The sequence below is a fragment of the Rhodnius prolixus genome, unplaced genomic scaffold (assembly GCF_049639745.1).
Source record: "Rhodnius prolixus isolate KJV_2025 unplaced genomic scaffold, Rpr scaffold_13, whole genome shotgun sequence".
Lineage (NCBI taxonomy): Eukaryota > Metazoa > Arthropoda > Insecta > Hemiptera > Reduviidae > Rhodnius > Rhodnius prolixus.
The window spans coordinates 15057816-15076110 of record NW_027411583.1 but is presented as its reverse complement, the minus strand read 5'-3'; the positions used below and the strand labels follow the sequence as shown (position 1 = coordinate 15076110).

General features: G+C 34.0%; 1 long non-coding RNA gene across 1 annotated transcript; it reads left to right on the top strand.

The window, feature by feature from the left end:
- Positions 1-12648: 12648 nt before the first annotated feature.
- LOC141448280 (uncharacterized) lies at positions 12649-14232 on the top strand. Its single transcript, XR_012454931.1, has 2 exons — positions 12649-13855; positions 13919-14232. It is a non-coding gene; the product is annotated as an uncharacterized lncRNA (long non-coding RNA).
- The last annotated feature ends 4063 nt before the right edge of the window (positions 14233-18295 follow it).

The window sequence follows — 18295 nt, the reverse complement described above, 5'->3', positions numbered from 1 at the left end:
AACCTAACCTAACCTAACCTAACCTAACCTAACCTAACCTAACCTAACCTAACCTAACCTAACCTAACCTAACCTAACCTAACCTAACCTAACCTAACCTAACCTAACCTAACCTAACCTAACCTAACCTAACCTAACCTAACCTAACCTAACCTAACCTAACCTAACCTAACCTAACCTAACCTAACCTAACCTAACCTAACCTAACCTAACCTAACCTAACCTAACCTAACCTAACCTAACCTAACCTAACCTAACCTAACCTAACCTAACCTAACCTAACCTAACCTAACCTAACCTAACCTAACCTAACCTAACCTAACCTAACCTAACCTAACCTAACCTAACCTAACCTAACCTAACCTAACCTAACCTAACCTAACCTAACCTAACCTAACCTAACCTAACCTAACCTAACCTAACCTAACCTAACCTAACCTAACCTAACCTAACCTAACCTAACCTAACCTAACCTAACCTAACCTAACCTAACCTAACCTAACCTAACCTAACCTAACCTAACCTAACCTAACCTAACCTAACCTAACCTAACCTAACCTAACCTAACCTAACCTAACCTAACCTAACCTAACCTAACCTAACCTAACCTAACCTAACCTAACCTAACCTAACCTAACCTAACCTAACCTAACCTAACCTAACCTAACCTAACCTAACCTAACCTAACCTAACCTAACCTAACCTAACCTAACCTAACCTAACCTAACCTAACCTAACCTAACCTAACCTAACCTAACCTAACCTAACCTAACCTAACCTAACCTAACCTAACCTAACCTAACCTAACCTAACCTAACCTAACCTAACCTAACCTAACCTAACCTAACCTAACCTAACCTAACCTAACCTAACCTAACCTAACCTAACCTAACCTAACCTAACCTAACCTAACCTAACCTAACCTAACCTAACCTAACCTAACCTAACCTAACCTAACCTAACCTAACCTAACCTAACCTAACCTAACCTAACCTAACCTAACCTAACCTAACCTAACCTAACCTAACCTAACCTAACCTAACCTAACCTAACCTAACCTAACCTAACCTAACCTAACCTAACCTAACCTAACCTAACCTAACCTAACCTAACCTAACCTAACCTAACCTAACCTAACCTAACCTAACCTAACCTAACCTAACCTAACCTAACCTAACCTAACCTAACCTAACCTAACCTAACCTAACCTAACCTAACCTAACCTAACCTAACCTAACCTAACCTAACCTAACCTAACCTAACCTAACCTAACCTAACCTAACCTAACCTAACCTAACCTAACCTAACCTAACCTAACCTAACCTAACCTAACCTAACCTAACCTAACCTAACCTAACCTAACCTAACCTAACCTAACCTAACCTAACCTAACCTAACCTAACCTAACCTAACCTAACCTAACCTAACCTAACCTAACCTAACCTAACCTAACCTAACCTAACCTAACCTAACCTAACCTAACCTAACCTAACCTAACCTAACCTAACCTAACCTAACCTAACCTAACCTAACCTAACCTAACCTAACCTAACCTAACCTAACCTAACCTAACCTAACCTAACCTAACCTAACCTAACCTAACCTAACCTAACCTAACCTAACCTAACCTAACCTAACCTAACCTAACCTAACCTAACCTAACCTAACCTAACCTAACCTAACCTAACCTAACCTAACCTAACCTAACCTAACCTAACCTAACCTAACCTAACCTAACCTAACCTAACCTAACCTAACCTAACCTAACCTAACCTAACCTAACCTAACCTAACCTAACCTAACCTAACCTAACCTAACCTAACCTAACCTAACCTAACCTAACCTAACCTAACCTAACCTAACCTAACCTAACCTAACCTAACCTAACCTAACCTAACCTAACCTAACCTAACCTAACCTAACCTAACCTAACCTAACCTAACCTAACCTAACCTAACCTAACCTAACCTAACCTAACCTAACCTAACCTAACCTAACCTAACCTAACCTAACCTAACCTAACCTAACCTAACCTAACCTAACCTAACCTAACCTAACCTAACCTAACCTAACCTAACCTAACCTAACCTAACCTAACCTAACCTAACCTAACCTAACCTAACCTAACCTAACCTAACCTAACCTAACCTAACCTAACCTAACCTAACCTAACCTAACCTAACCTAACCTAACCTAACCTAACCTAACCTAACCTAACCTAACCTAACCTAACCTAACCTAACCTAACCTAACCTAACCTAACCTAACCTAACCTAACCTAACCTAACCTAACCTAACCTAACCTAACCTAACCTAACCTAACCTAACCTAACCTAACCTAACCTAACCTAACCTAACCTAACCTAACCTAACCTAACCTAACCTAACCTAACCTAACCTAACCTAACCTAACCTAACCTAACCTAACCTAACCTAACCTAACCTAACCTAACCTAACCTAACCTAACCTAACCTAACCTAACCTAACCTAACCTAACCTAACCTAACCTAACCTAACCTAACCTAACCTAACCTAACCTAACCTAACCTAACCTAACCTAACCTAACCTAACCTAACCTAACCTAACCTAACCTAACCTAACCTAACCTAACCTAACCTAACCTAACCTAACCTAACCTAACCTAACCTAACCTAACCTAACCTAACCTAACCTAACCTAACCTAACCTAACCTAACCTAACCTAACCTAACCTAACCTAACCTAACCTAACCTAACCTAACCTAACCTAACCTAACCTAACCTAACCTAACCTAACCTAACCTAACCTAACCTAACCTAACCTAACCTAACCTAACCTAACCTAACCTAACCTAACCTAACCTAACCTAACCTAACCTAACCTAACCTAACCTAACCTAACCTAACCTAACCTAACCTAACCTAACCTAACCTAACCTAACCTAACCTAACCTAACCTAACCTAACCTAACCTAACCTAACCTAACCTAACCTAACCTAACCTAACCTAACCTAACCTAACCTAACCTAACCTAACCTAACCTAACCTAACCTAACCTAACCTAACCTAACCTAACCTAACCTAACCTAACCTAACCTAACCTAACCTAACCTAACCTAACCTAACCTAACCTAACCTAACCTAACCTAACCTAACCTAACCTAACCTAACCTAACCTAACCTAACCTAACCTAACCTAACCTAACCTAACCTAACCTAACCTAACCTAACCTAACCTAACCTAACCTAACCTAACCTAACCTAACCTAACCTAACCTAACCTAACCTAACCTAACCTAACCTAACCTAACCTAACCTAACCTAACCTAACCTAACCTAACCTAACCTAACCTAACCTAACCTAACCTAACCTAACCTAACCTAACCTAACCTAACCTAACCTAACCTAACCTAACCTAACCTAACCTAACCTAACCTAACCTAACCTAACCTAACCTAACCTAACCTAACCTAACCTAACCTAACCTAACCTAACCTAACCTAACCTAACCTAACCTAACCTAACCTAACCTAACCTAACCTAACCTAACCTAACCTAACCTAACCTAACCTAACCTAACCTAACCTAACCTAACCTAACCTAACCTAACCTAACCTAACCTAACCTAACCTAACCTAACCTAACCTAACCTAACCTAACCTAACCTAACCTAACCTAACCTAACCTAACCTAACCTAACCTAACCTAACCTAACCTAACCTAACCTAACCTAACCTAACCTAACCTAACCTAACCTAACCTAACCTAACCTAACCTAACCTAACCTAACCTAACCTAACCTAACCTAACCTAACCTAACCTAACCTAACCTAACCTAACCTAACCTAACCTAACCTAACCTAACCTAACCTAACCTAACCTAACCTAACCTAACCTAACCTAACCTAACCTAACCTAACCTAACCTAACCTAACCTAACCTAACCTAACCTAACCTAACCTAACCTAACCTAACCTAACCTAACCTAACCTAACCTAACCTAACCTAACCTAACCTAACCTAACCTAACCTAACCTAACCTAACCTAACCTAACCTAACCTAACCTAACCTAACCTAACCTAACCTAACCTAACCTAACCTAACCTAACCTAACCTAACCTAACCTAACCTAACCTAACCTAACCTAACCTAACCTAACCTAACCTAACCTAACCTAACCTAACCTAACCTAACCTAACCTAACCTAACCTAACCTAACCTAACCTAACCTAACCTAACCTAACCTAACCTAACCTAACCTAACCTAACCTAACCTAACCTAACCTAACCTAACCTAACCTAACCTAACCTAACCTAACCTAACCTAACCTAACCTAACCTAACCTAACCTAACCTAACCTAACCTAACCTAACCTAACCTAACCTAACCTAACCTAACCTAACCTAACCTAACCTAACCTAACCTAACCTAACCTAACCTAACCTAACCTAACCTAACCTAACCTAACCTAACCTAACCTAACCTAACCTAACCTAACCTAACCTAACCTAACCTAACCTAACCTAACCTAACCTAACCTAACCTAACCTAACCTAACCTAACCTAACCTAACCTAACCTAACCTAACCTAACCTAACCTAACCTAACCTAACCTAACCTAACCTAACCTAACCTAACCTAACCTAACCTAACCTAACCTAACCTAACCTAACCTAACCTAACCTAACCTAACCTAACCTAACCTAACCTAACCTAACCTAACCTAACCTAACCTAACCTAACCTAACCTAACCTAACCTAACCTAACCTAACCTAACCTAACCTAACCTAACCTAACCTAACCTAACCTAACCTAACCTAACCTAACCTAACCTAACCTAACCTAACCTAACCTAACCTAACCTAACCTAACCTAACCTAACCTAACCTAACCTAACCTAACCTAACCTAACCTAACCTAACCTAACCTAACCTAACCTAACCTAACCTAACCTAACCTAACCTAACCTAACCTAACCTAACCTAACCTAACCTAACCTAACCTAACCTAACCTAACCTAACCTAACCTAACCTAACCTAACCTAACCTAACCTAACCTAACCTAACCTAACCTAACCTAACCTAACCTAACCTAACCTAACCTAACCTAACCTAACCTAACCTAACCTAACCTAACCTAACCTAACCTAACCTAACCTAACCTAACCTAACCTAACCTAACCTAACCTAACCTAACCTAACCTAACCTAACCTAACCTAACCTAACCTAACCTAACCTAACCTAACCTAACCTAACCTAACCTAACCTAACCTAACCTAACCTAACCTAACCTAACCTAACCTAACCTAACCTAACCTAACCTAACCTAACCTAACCTAACCTAACCTAACCTAACCTAACCTAACCTAACCTAACCTAACCTAACCTAACCTAACCTAACCTAACCTAACCTAACCTAACCTAACCTAACCTAACCTAACCTAACCTAACCTAACCTAACCTAACCTAACCTAACCTAACCTAACCTAACCTAACCTAACCTAACCTAACCTAACCTAACCTAACCTAACCTAACCTAACCTAACCTAACCTAACCTAACCTAACCTAACCTAACCTAACCTAACCTAACCTAACCTAACCTAACCTAACCTAACCTAACCTAACCTAACCTAACCTAACCTAACCTAACCTAACCTAACCTAACCTAACCTAACCTAACCTAACCTAACCTAACCTAACCTAACCTAACCTAACCTAACCTAACCTAACCTAACCTAACCTAACCTAACCTAACCTAACCTAACCTAACCTAACCTAACCTAACCTAACCTAACCTAACCTAACCTAACCTAACCTAACCTAACCTAACCTAACCTAACCTAACCTAACCTAACCTAACCTAACCTAACCTAACCTAACCTAACCTAACCTAACCTAACCTAACCTAACCTAACCTAACCTAACCTAACCTAACCTAACCTAACCTAACCTAACCTAACCTAACCTAACCTAACCTAACCTAACCTAACCTAACCTAACCTAACCTAACCTAACCTAACCTAACCTAACCTAACCTAACCTAACCTAACCTAACCTAACCTAACCTAACCTAACCTAACCTAACCTAACCTAACCTAACCTAACCTAACCTAACCTAACCTAACCTAACCTAACCTAACCTAACCTAACCTAACCTAACCTAACCTAACCTAACCTAACCTAACCTAACCTAACCTAACCTAACCTAACCTAACCTAACCTAACCTAACCTAACCTAACCTAACCTAACCTAACCTAACCTAACCTAACCTAACCTAACCTAACCTAACCTAACCTAACCTAACCTAACCTAACCTAACCTAACCTAACCTAACCTAACCTAACCTAACCTAACCTAACCTAACCTAACCTAACCTAACCTAACCTAACCTAACCTAACCTAACCTAACCTAACCTAACCTAACCTAACCTAACCTAACCTAACCTAACCTAACCTAACCTAACCTAACCTAACCTAACCTAACCTAACCTAACCTAACCTAACCTAACCTAACCTAACCTAACCTAACCTAACCTAACCTAACCTAACCTAACCTAACCTAACCTAACCTAACCTAACCTAACCTAACCTAACCTAACCTAACCTAACCTAACCTAACCTAACCTAACCTAACCTAACCTAACCTAACCTAACCTAACCTAACCTAACCTAACCTAACCTAACCTAACCTAACCTAACCTAACCTAACCTAACCTAACCTAACCTAACCTAACCTAACCTAACCTAACCTAACCTAACCTAACCTAACCTAACCTAACCTAACCTAACCTAACCTAACCTAACCTAACCTAACCTAACCTAACCTAACCTAACCTAACCTAACCTAACCTAACCTAACCTAACCTAACCTAACCTAACCTAACCTAACCTAACCTAACCTAACCTAACCTAACCTAACCTAACCTAACCTAACCTAACCTAACCTAACCTAACCTAACCTAACCTAACCTAACCTAACCTAACCTAACCTAACCTAACCTAACCTAACCTAACCTAACCTAACCTAACCTAACCTAACCTAACCTAACCTAACCTAACCTAACCTAACCTAACCTAACCTAACCTAACCTAACCTAACCTAACCTAACCTAACCTAACCTAACCTAACCTAACCTAACCTAACCTAACCTAACCTAACCTAACCTAACCTAACCTAACCTAACCTAACCTAACCTAACCTAACCTAACCTAACCTAACCTAACCTAACCTAACCTAACCTAACCTAACCTAACCTAACCTAACCTAACCTAACCTAACCTAACCTAACCTAACCTAACCTAACCTAACCTAACCTAACCTAACCTAACCTAACCTAACCTAACCTAACCTAACCTAACCTAACCTAACCTAACCTAACCTAACCTAACCTAACCTAACCTAACCTAACCTAACCTAACCTAACCTAACCTAACCTAACCTAACCTAACCTAACCTAACCTAACCTAACCTAACCTAACCTAACCTAACCTAACCTAACCTAACCTAACCTAACCTAACCTAACCTAACCTAACCTAACCTAACCTAACCTAACCTAACCTAACCTAACCTAACCTAACCTAACCTAACCTAACCTAACCTAACCTAACCTAACCTAACCTAACCTAACCTAACCTAACCTAACCTAACCTAACCTAACCTAACCTAACCTAACCTAACCTAACCTAACCTAACCTAACCTAACCTAACCTAACCTAACCTAACCTAACCTAACCTAACCTAACCTAACCTAACCTAACCTAACCTAACCTAACCTAACCTAACCTAACCTAACCTAACCTAACCTAACCTAACCTAACCTAACCTAACCTAACCTAACCTAACCTAACCTAACCTAACCTAACCTAACCTAACCTAACCTAACCTAACCTAACCTAACCTAACCTAACCTAACCTAACCTAACCTAACCTAACCTAACCTAACCTAACCTAACCTAACCTAACCTAACCTAACCTAACCTAACCTAACCTAACCTAACCTAACCTAACCTAACCTAACCTAACCTAACCTAACCTAACCTAACCTAACCTAACCTAACCTAACCTAACCTAACCTAACCTAACCTAACCTAACCTAACCTAACCTAACCTAACCTAACCTAACCTAACCTAACCTAACCTAACCTAACCTAACCTAACCTAACCTAACCTAACCTAACCTAACCTAACCTAACCTAACCTAACCTAACCTAACCTAACCTAACCTAACCTAACCTAACCTAACCTAACCTAACCTAACCTAACCTAACCTAACCTAACCTAACCTAACCTAACCTAACCTAACCTAACCTAACCTAACCTAACCTAACCTAACCTAACCTAACCTAACCTAACCTAACCTAACCTAACCTAACCTAACCTAACCTAACCTAACCTAACCTAACCTAACCTAACCTAACCTAACCTAACCTAACCTAACCTAACCTAACCTAACCTAACCTAACCTAACCTAACCTAACCTAACCTAACCTAACCTAACCTAACCTAACCTAACCTAACCTAACCTAACCTAACCTAACCTAACCTAACCTAACCTAACCTAACCTAACCTAACCTAACCTAACCTAACCTAACCTAACCTAACCTAACCTAACCTAACCTAACCTAACCTAACCTAACCTAACCTAACCTAACCTAACCTAACCTAACCTAACCTAACCTAACCTAACCTAACCTAACCTAACCTAACCTAACCTAACCTAACCTAACCTAACCTAACCTAACCTAACCTAACCTAACCTAACCTAACCTAACCTAACCTAACCTAACCTAACCTAACCTAACCTAACCTAACCTAACCTAACCTAACCTAACCTAACCTAACCTAACCTAACCTAACCTAACCTAACCTAACCTAACCTAACCTAACCTAACCTAACCTAACCTAACCTAACCTAACCTAACCTAACCTAACCTAACCTAACCTAACCTAACCTAACCTAACCTAACCTAACCTAACCTAACCTAACCTAACCTAACCTAACCTAACCTAACCTAACCTAACCTAACCTAACCTAACCTAACCTAACCTAACCTAACCTAACCTAACCTAACCTAACCTAACCTAACCTAACCTAACCTAACCTAACCTAACCTAACCTAACCTAACCTAACCTAACCTAACCTAACCTAACCTAACCTAACCTAACCTAACCTAACCTAACCTAACCTAACCTAAAATAACATAAAAATAACAAAAATGATATAAAAAAAAATTGAAAATAACTTGAAAATAACTTAAAAATAACATGAAAATAACTTGAAAATAACTTGAAAATAACTTGAAAATAACATGAAAATAACATAAAAATAACTTAAAAATAACTTAAAAATAACATGAAAATAACATGAAAATAACATAAAAATAACTTAAAAATAACATGAAAATAACTTAAAAATAACATGAAAATAACATGAAAATAACTTAAAAATAACATAAAAATAACTTAAAAATAACATAAAAATAACATAAAAATAACATAAAAATAACATAAAAATAACATAAAAATAACTTAAAAATAACATAAAAATAACATGAAAATAACATGAAAATAACTTAAAAATAACTTCAAAATAACTTGAAAATAACATAAAAATAACATAAAAATAACATAAAAATAACATAAAAATAACTTAAAAATAACATAAAAATAACATGAAAATAACATGAAAATAACTTAAAAATAACTTCAAAATAACTTGAAAATAACTTGAAAATAACATAAAAATAACTTAAAAATAACATAAAAATAACTTAAAAATAACATAAAAATAACTTAAGAATAACATTAAAATAACATGAAAATAACTTGAAAATAACTTCATAATAACTGGAAAATAACTTGAAAATAACATAAAAATAACTTAAAAATAACATAAAAATAACATTAAACTAACATAAAAATAACATGAAAATAACTTAAAAATAACTTGAAAATAACTTCATAATAACATGAAAATAACATGAAAATAACATAAAAATAACATAAAAATAACATAAAAATAACTTGAAAATAACATGAAAATAACATAAAAATAACTTAAAAATTAGGATCATTGGATTAAAATAAATAACTTCACGATAATTGGATTAGGATAATTGAATTAGGATTAGGATAGTTACATTAGGATTATTACTTTAGGATAATTGACTTATGATTACAATTATTGGATTAGGATAATTGACTTAAGATTATGATTATTGGATTAAAATAAATAACTTTAAGATCATTGGATTAGTATTAATGACTTAGACTTAGGATAATTGAATTAGGATTAGTGACTAAGCATAATTGGATTTGGTTTAATGACTTAGGATTAGAAGAAGTGCAGTAAGATTAATGACTTAGGATTAGAAGAAATGCAGTAAGATCAATGACTTAGGAATTGAATGCAGTAATTATTTGACAATAATTTGATTAGATTAATGACTTTGGGTTAGGATAATTGGATTAATTAATAATGACTTAGGATTAACTTAAGTTTTTTGTTACTTAGTATTAGATCTAAGTGACTTAGGTATATTCGCTATGAATTGAATTTTTTTTATTATTATTAATGACTTAGGATAATTGATTTAAGATTGGCTAATTTTGACTTTGGTCAGGATTGATTGCTTATGATTTAGATAGTTGACTTAGGATTAGGATTACTGACTTAAGGTTTTGGATAAGGTAGATAGGGTTAATGACTTAGGATTGGCAGTAATGACTAGATCATTACTCCTTAACAAAAACTTACAGTTTAAAATGTTAAGTATAAGGGTTGATTAAACGCCAAAATGCACACAAATCAACAGGTCATACTTCATTGATATTATTTAAGTAATTTTACTGCATTAACTTTTTATTAAATTTTTTAGAATTTATTAGATGTCACAGATTATGAATGAAATGGCCAGCATAAGGGTCTGTGACATCTAATAAATTCTAAAAAATTTAATAAAAAGTTAATGCAGTAAAATTACTTAAATAATATCTCCTTAACAAAAACTTACAGTTTAAAAAGTTAAGTATAAGGGTTGATTAAACCCCAAAAGGTACACAAATCAGCAAGTACCCAACATTTCATTAATACTTCATTAATATTTAAGTAATTTTACTGCATTAATATTTTTTAGAATTTATTAGATGTCACAGACCCTTATGCTGGCCATTTTCGTTATTAATATTATTATTATTAAGGAAACATCTGAGATTACTGGCGCCCGGAGGTTTTTTTTTTTGGTGCACTCCTATAACCGGAAAGGGACCTGTAAGGAGCTCCTAGGAAGAGAAAATATTATCCCCGACTCTTTTTATAACATTTTTTTAAAAGCTTAGAATGGGATGATATTGGGATGGATAAATATAAATGGAAAATATCTCAATAACTTGTAAGTTTGCAGATGATCTGGTCCTAGTAGCAAGAAGAGAAGACGCGATCAAAAACATTTTACCAGCCAAAGGGGATCTCTAGACAATTTTTTAAAACCTCGTTCCCAGGCTCTGGAACTTCAGAAATAATATATAATGAATGTGTTAGTGAACAAGAACAGACATCTGTAATAGGTACTGCTCTGATCTCACTACACGCCTCGCAGTCTCCTCTTCAAAGTTTGTCTTCAATTCAAGCAACTAATTCTCAGCCCTTACCCACTGTTAATGTATTAATATGGAATATTTGCATAACTTAAATAATCTAGATCAACCTCAAATTAATTATTTTTGTAAACACGATTTGCTCTGCATTATTGAAACTTGGGTATTAGAGGATCGCTTTTGTTTACCATCTTTTCTAAAAGAATATAAATATTGCTATAGTAGCGCTGTAAAAGATAAATCTCGTGGTAGAGCAAGTGGTGGCATAATGTTATTCTATAAATCTAATTTAGGTTATACTCTGGAAGTGCTAGATAAATGTGTGTTATGGCTATTTGTTAAAATCAATTTGAATAATAATTCATATGTAATAGGAATTAACTATTGGCCCCCTAGTTGTGATATTATATTTTATACTGAATCACTAACAGAATACATACACAGACCCTATGAAAAATTTCCAATTGACACTAAATATGTTATTGCCGGTGATTTTAACTGTCGCATCGGTGATTTAGATGAAACAGAAGAATCTACCATGGAATCTTTGGGTTTAGCTGTTTGCAACGGTCGGACAAAATCTGACACACCTTCTAAATTTACGTTTATATCATTTTCAGGCAATAGCAGTACGATCGATTTGGTATGGTGTAGTTATAATTTGCTTCATGAAATTGCTAACTTGAAAATTAAAAATTTATCTCCTTTTTATGAACATAATGCGTGTATACTTTCAATCAGGTATAAAGGGCAAGTGCAAAGTATTAAAAACTCAGAAAATTATTGTGTTGAGGATTACTCATTAATTAAAATATTTCATGAAAATTTACAAAATAGTTGCAATATTTATTTTAATAGTGTCGATAGTTATGAGTTATACTGTAATTTCGTTAATACTGTTTGTTCCTCTGGATTACCGATAAAAAATAAAACTGTTGCGGATTGTTCAAATGATAGGAACCGATGGTACAACTTGTCGTGTAAAATTCTTAAAAGAGAAATGCGTGTAGCCTATCGTAAATGGAAAAAATCATGTTTTTCTAATTCACAATTGACAAAGTTAGTTAAAAAACAATATTATGAGGAAATAAAAAATAATTTGGCAGTAGTTGGTAATGGTATAACTTAATAAAGGTATGTTAACTGGTGAACTACTTATTAATGAACCTGCCCAATATACGTATTTTAAAAATAATACGTGGCGCAGTCGAGGGTGAACAATTCAAGTAATAATTATTAATAATTACAATTAAAAACTGTGAAGTGAAGTAATAATAGTGACAGTTAATAATAAAAAAAACAGTGCCAAATAATAAAATTAATAAAATGGACTGTTTTAAACCACCATCACCTTTAGTACTCACTGGTAATGTGGCAGAGAATTGGAGAAGCTTTAAAGCTGAGCTTGAAATATTTATAAAGGCAGCTGATATAACAGAAGATAAAAAAACAGTTGGTAGAAAAGTAGCAGTTCTCTTAAATTTAATAGGAGCTGAAGGTAGGAAGTTATACTATACTACACTTTTCAGTTACCGGAAGAGAAAAGAGACGATTATAATGAAGTGGTTGCTTCTTTTGATAGGTATGTAGAGCCACAGAAAAATTTAATAACTGCAAGTTATTTGTTTAATAAACGAATTCAAGATGAATTTCAATCATTTGATTCATTTGTAATGGATTTAAAAAAGTTAATACAAGATTGTGATTATGGTCAGCTACAAGAAAGAAACTACAAGAATATCAAGAGGAAACTGCCAATGATCCACTATTAAATCGAATATTGAAATATTGTCGTGAAGGTTGGCCCAAATCAGAAAGTAGACTACAACCGGAAATGAAATTATTTTTTAGAGCTAGAGATAATCTTCTAGAAAATGAGGGGTTACTGTATTTGAATTCGAAATTAGTAATACCTCTAAAACTGAGAAAAGACGTACTTAAAAAATCACATGCGGGACACTTAGGTATCACCAAAACTAAAAAAGTCGCTAGAAATTGTGTATATTGGCCAAACATAACTAAAGATATACAGAATTATGTGTTATCGTGTGAAACATGTGCTAAGTATCAAAATAATAATAGGCATGAGCCATTAATTCCGCATGAAATACCTGATATTCCGTTTGTGAAAATAGGCATAGATATATTAGAATTTTCAAAAAAGTACTATTTGGTCATCTTTGACTACTACTCAAAATGGCTAGAGTTAAAATCAATAAATAATAAAACTGCCACTGAAACAATAAATGTTTTAAAAGAAGTATTTAGTTCGTTTGGTAGTAGCAGACAATAATCCGTTCAATTCTGTTGAGTATAGAAAATTTGCCAAGCAGTGGGGTATAGAATTCATTTTAACGAGTCCGACCTATCCACAATCTAACGGTATGGCGGAAAGAGCAGTACAGACATGGAAAAATATGTTAAAAAAATGTACAGAAGATGTAACTGATCTTGAGTTATCTCTGTTACATTAGTCCAGTATTAGGAAGTCCGTGCTCTCCTGCTCAGTTATTACAAAGCAGAGAGTTAAGAGTAAACTTGCCAACTACAGAAGAAAGGTTGCGTCCCAAAGTAGTTAGTGGGTTTAAAAAGTATTTAACAAATAAACAAAACAATATGAAAAAATATTATGACAGACGCACCCGGAAAAGAAGTGATTTTAAACTTAATGAAAATGTGTTTTATAGGAAAGGTAAAATTTGGGAGAAAGGAAAGATAGTAGCTAAGTATGACAATAGATCTTATGGGGTTAGCACAGAAAATGAAAGTTTAGTCAGGAGAAATTCTTATCACTTAAGACCCTCTAATAACTTTAAAATAGAAACTAATAAGAAGTTAAATGGTACCCTGAGACCGTTCACAACCAAATATGGTCGTAAAACATTTGTACCAGTAAAATATCAAGAATAATTGAAATATCTTATATAAGAAAAATGAAATATTGTTAGTTCAATACAAGTAAAATCTCGTAGTAGAGTAGACTAATTAAGTGATACAGTTTATTTTCAGTTTAGTCAGTTCACTTAAGTTGTGGTAGATTATTAGAGTATAGTAGATATACTAAGTGTTCCAGCGTATTTTTAGTTTATGATTTAAAAAAAAAAAAAAGAAAAAAAAAAGGAAGATGTTGTATATGTACAAAGGTAAGAGAAGTAGTGGGGATCACTACTAGACATGTAAGTCAGTTAATAAAGGTATGTTAACTGGTGAACTACTTATTAATGAACCTGCCCAATATACGTATTTTAAAAATAATACAGTATCTGTTCTGTTATTTAAAAAAGGAGATGCTCATGACCCGAACTGTTATCGCAGTATTGGACTTTTGAACACAATAACGAAATTATTCACTTCAATACTACGTACAAGACTAGTGACTTGGGTAGAGCTAAACGGTATTATACAATCTGGATTCAGACATGGGCGCTCCTGTGTGGATAATTTGTTTATTTTGTCTTCAGTGGCAAGCATTCAATCTGAAATTAAAAAAAAAGTATCTATTTGGTATTTTTATTGATTTTAGAAAAGCGTTCGATTCAGTCGATCATAATAAACTATGGGCTAAATTAGATTCTCTTGGAGTGAGTGGTAAATTTATTAGATTATTTAGTAAATTATACAAAAATGCCTTTATTGTTTATTCTCTTTATTGCGGATTTTGAGGATTTTCTTAGAGAAAAAGGTGTCTCAGGAATTTCGATCACGAGGTCTGTTGATATTTTAACTCTAATGTTTGCTGATGACTTGGTGTTATTCGCTGATTCATGGTCTGATGCTAAAAAAAAATTGCAAATTGTTTCTGAATATTGCCATATAAATTCTTTACAAGTGAATGCAGATATATCTAAAGTAATGGTTTTTCGGAGAAGTTTTAAAGTGAAAAAAGTGAAACCTCTTTCACTCAATCAAATAAATTTGGAATATGTAAATCAATATCATTATCAGTGTCACTCCAATGGTTGTTAACATATTTAACAGAATTTTTAATTATGTTGGTAAATTAATGGAAATGTCTGACGATAGGTTACCTAAAGTGTTGTTCAATAAACTTAAAGAAATAAATGGATTGTCTTATAATAAAATAGAACATAGAACAGGTACAGTCAGGTAGATCTGTTTCTAAATACGTATTAGATGGTTCGGTCGTATGCGTATGCACTATGTGTAACAAATTGGAATTTGAAACTCTACAGCACTTTCTATTCTCATGTCCTGTTTGTTTATAATAACATAAGAAAGCAATTCATTGACAAGTATTATGATAATCAAAATTATAGCATTCTTAAAATAAGTTCATTAAATAAATTGAATGATTTGTTATATTATGTAATTAACTGACGTATGGATGCCAAAGTTGGTCGACCACAAAGCAGTAGAGAAGAGAATAGAAATTTGACAAGAATGGTTACAGAGTTCTTACGTTTAGAAGGCAAAAGATGGTGAGGTGAGACGAAGTGAAAAAAGAAGAGGGAGTCAGTCAACTGGATGAGTAAAGCTCGCCTACATATTTACAGCAGAATGGTTCAATCAACAATGATTTATATCAGTGTAGTTTCATATGTAAATAAAGGCGTATTATTATTGTAGGAACTGCAGATTTGTGGATTAGAAATTAGAATGAACATGTAGAATTAGGGATTCAATTCGAGAGAAAGAGAGAGAGAATTGATTGGATGAAAAGGAGTAAGAATCAAAAATATACTCTAAAATAATCGTATTTAAAGAAAACTACACCTTTTCATAACAAGCATATCGACAAAAACTTAGTTACATTTAACAAATCATTCTTAATTATTTTTATTTCATGTGGGGGCTTCGCCCCCACGCCCCCTTTCACTTCTTTGTGGGGGCTTCGCCCCCACACCCCCAAGATCGTTGAAGTACAAAGCACCAAGTGTCAAAGTACATGATGCATTACCGTAACTGTTAAAAAGCGTAAAAGAGAAATAATAAAGAAGCTAAAACAAGTGTACATTGACAAATACAAAGCAACATTCCTCAAAAAAAAATACAGTTAAACGGAATTTCTGAAGAGGTTGCCAGCTACAGATCCTGTAGCACTAGTGCAAATAGTTAATGTCATAAATTCCTATCATTTTTCTTCTTCATTTCACTGTAATAAAAATAAATAGTGAAAGTAATAATATTAGAAAATTCAAGTCCAACTATAACAATCTAGAAAAATACTCTACTGAAATCAAAATGTATTGAATATTCAGTAAATGGTGAGATGTTAACATGTAAAGTGTAGTGCCAATAAACTCCGCTAGAATGCATATGCATGTTCGATTGCTAGTAAAAGGAATGTAATTATTAATTTTTCCCTTTTTTCCTTATTCAAGTCAACCAATTATTGTATACAAAATAACTAATAAATATTACCAAGTCGCAATTACCAATTGAAATAAGGAAAACGTAAAACAGTTAAATTGATCAAGTAATTACTATGGAATTAGCACAAAAATCAATCAAAGCAATAATTTTAAAGAGAAATAAAACTTGCAAAAAGTATTAAAATGTATAAAATGCAACTTTAAAAAAGCCTCAATATGAATCAAAGTGGAGTTCTGCAATGATTTCAAATATTGAAATTTAAACTACTCAAAAGCATAATTGGCAATAAAAATACTGTTCTTATTATAAGGAAGAAAAAAGAAATAAGTATGAAAATAAATAATTAAATGTAAAACTTGTTTAAAGAGTATGCATCTTAATTTCTATGGAAATACATACAATTAACAATTAACAAAAGTACAATTGTTGAAATAAATGCTTTTCTAAATTATAATTTATTATTGAGAAATGAAAGAAGTAATAGAAATACATTAATGACCTTAATTTATAATAAAAAATCTATTCATTGCTCCATTCACATCTCACAATTGCAACTGTGCAGTACCAGCAAAATCCTATAGAAAGCATGACCTGGCCCTATGCCCATACATGTACAACAAGTGAAGTTATAATTCATCATTTTCACTTTTTCTTTCAATTATTAATACTTTTTTTAAAATAAAGAATAAATAAATAATGCAAAAAAGTATTAAATATTGACAATTTCAATAAAAGAGATAAAGTAAAAAGTGAAATAGTTGAATAATTTATACAATTCGAAACAACACTTAAATTCATTATCAGTGGATGGTATTAAGTTAAAAAGAATGAATAGACATAAAAATGAACAATTAAAAAGTATAAAATCCATAAAATACAATAATTAAATACGTTTGATTCTCGTATGATCCGGTGTAAGAATAGCTTACTTAACAGTACCAGATATGTGGGCTGGAGGTGGGGTTTCCCTTAGCTGTTCATGTAAACTTTTTCGTATTCACAGCAAAAATGAAATGTAGAACTTTAAGAAAAAGACAAAAATTGATTTCCTACAAATGTTCTACTCTGATCCAAATTATAACAATTACTATTAAATTCTCTTAATTTATAAAACTTGAATAATATTCCAAAAATGCAGCATTTAATGTATGCAGCAAGCTAGTAAAAATAGAATAATTACATCAAAAGTACTAAAAAATTTCATTTGAAAGTATTATTTTTATTATGGAATTAATCAATTTCTTTAAGAATTTAGCCATAATATTCGCCATTAGAAATAATAACAGTCAAATATTTAGCTTCAAAATAAGGAATAAATAAAAGAATAAATAAAGAAGAAGAAAAGGTTAGGTTACATGTGAAGGTAAATAAAA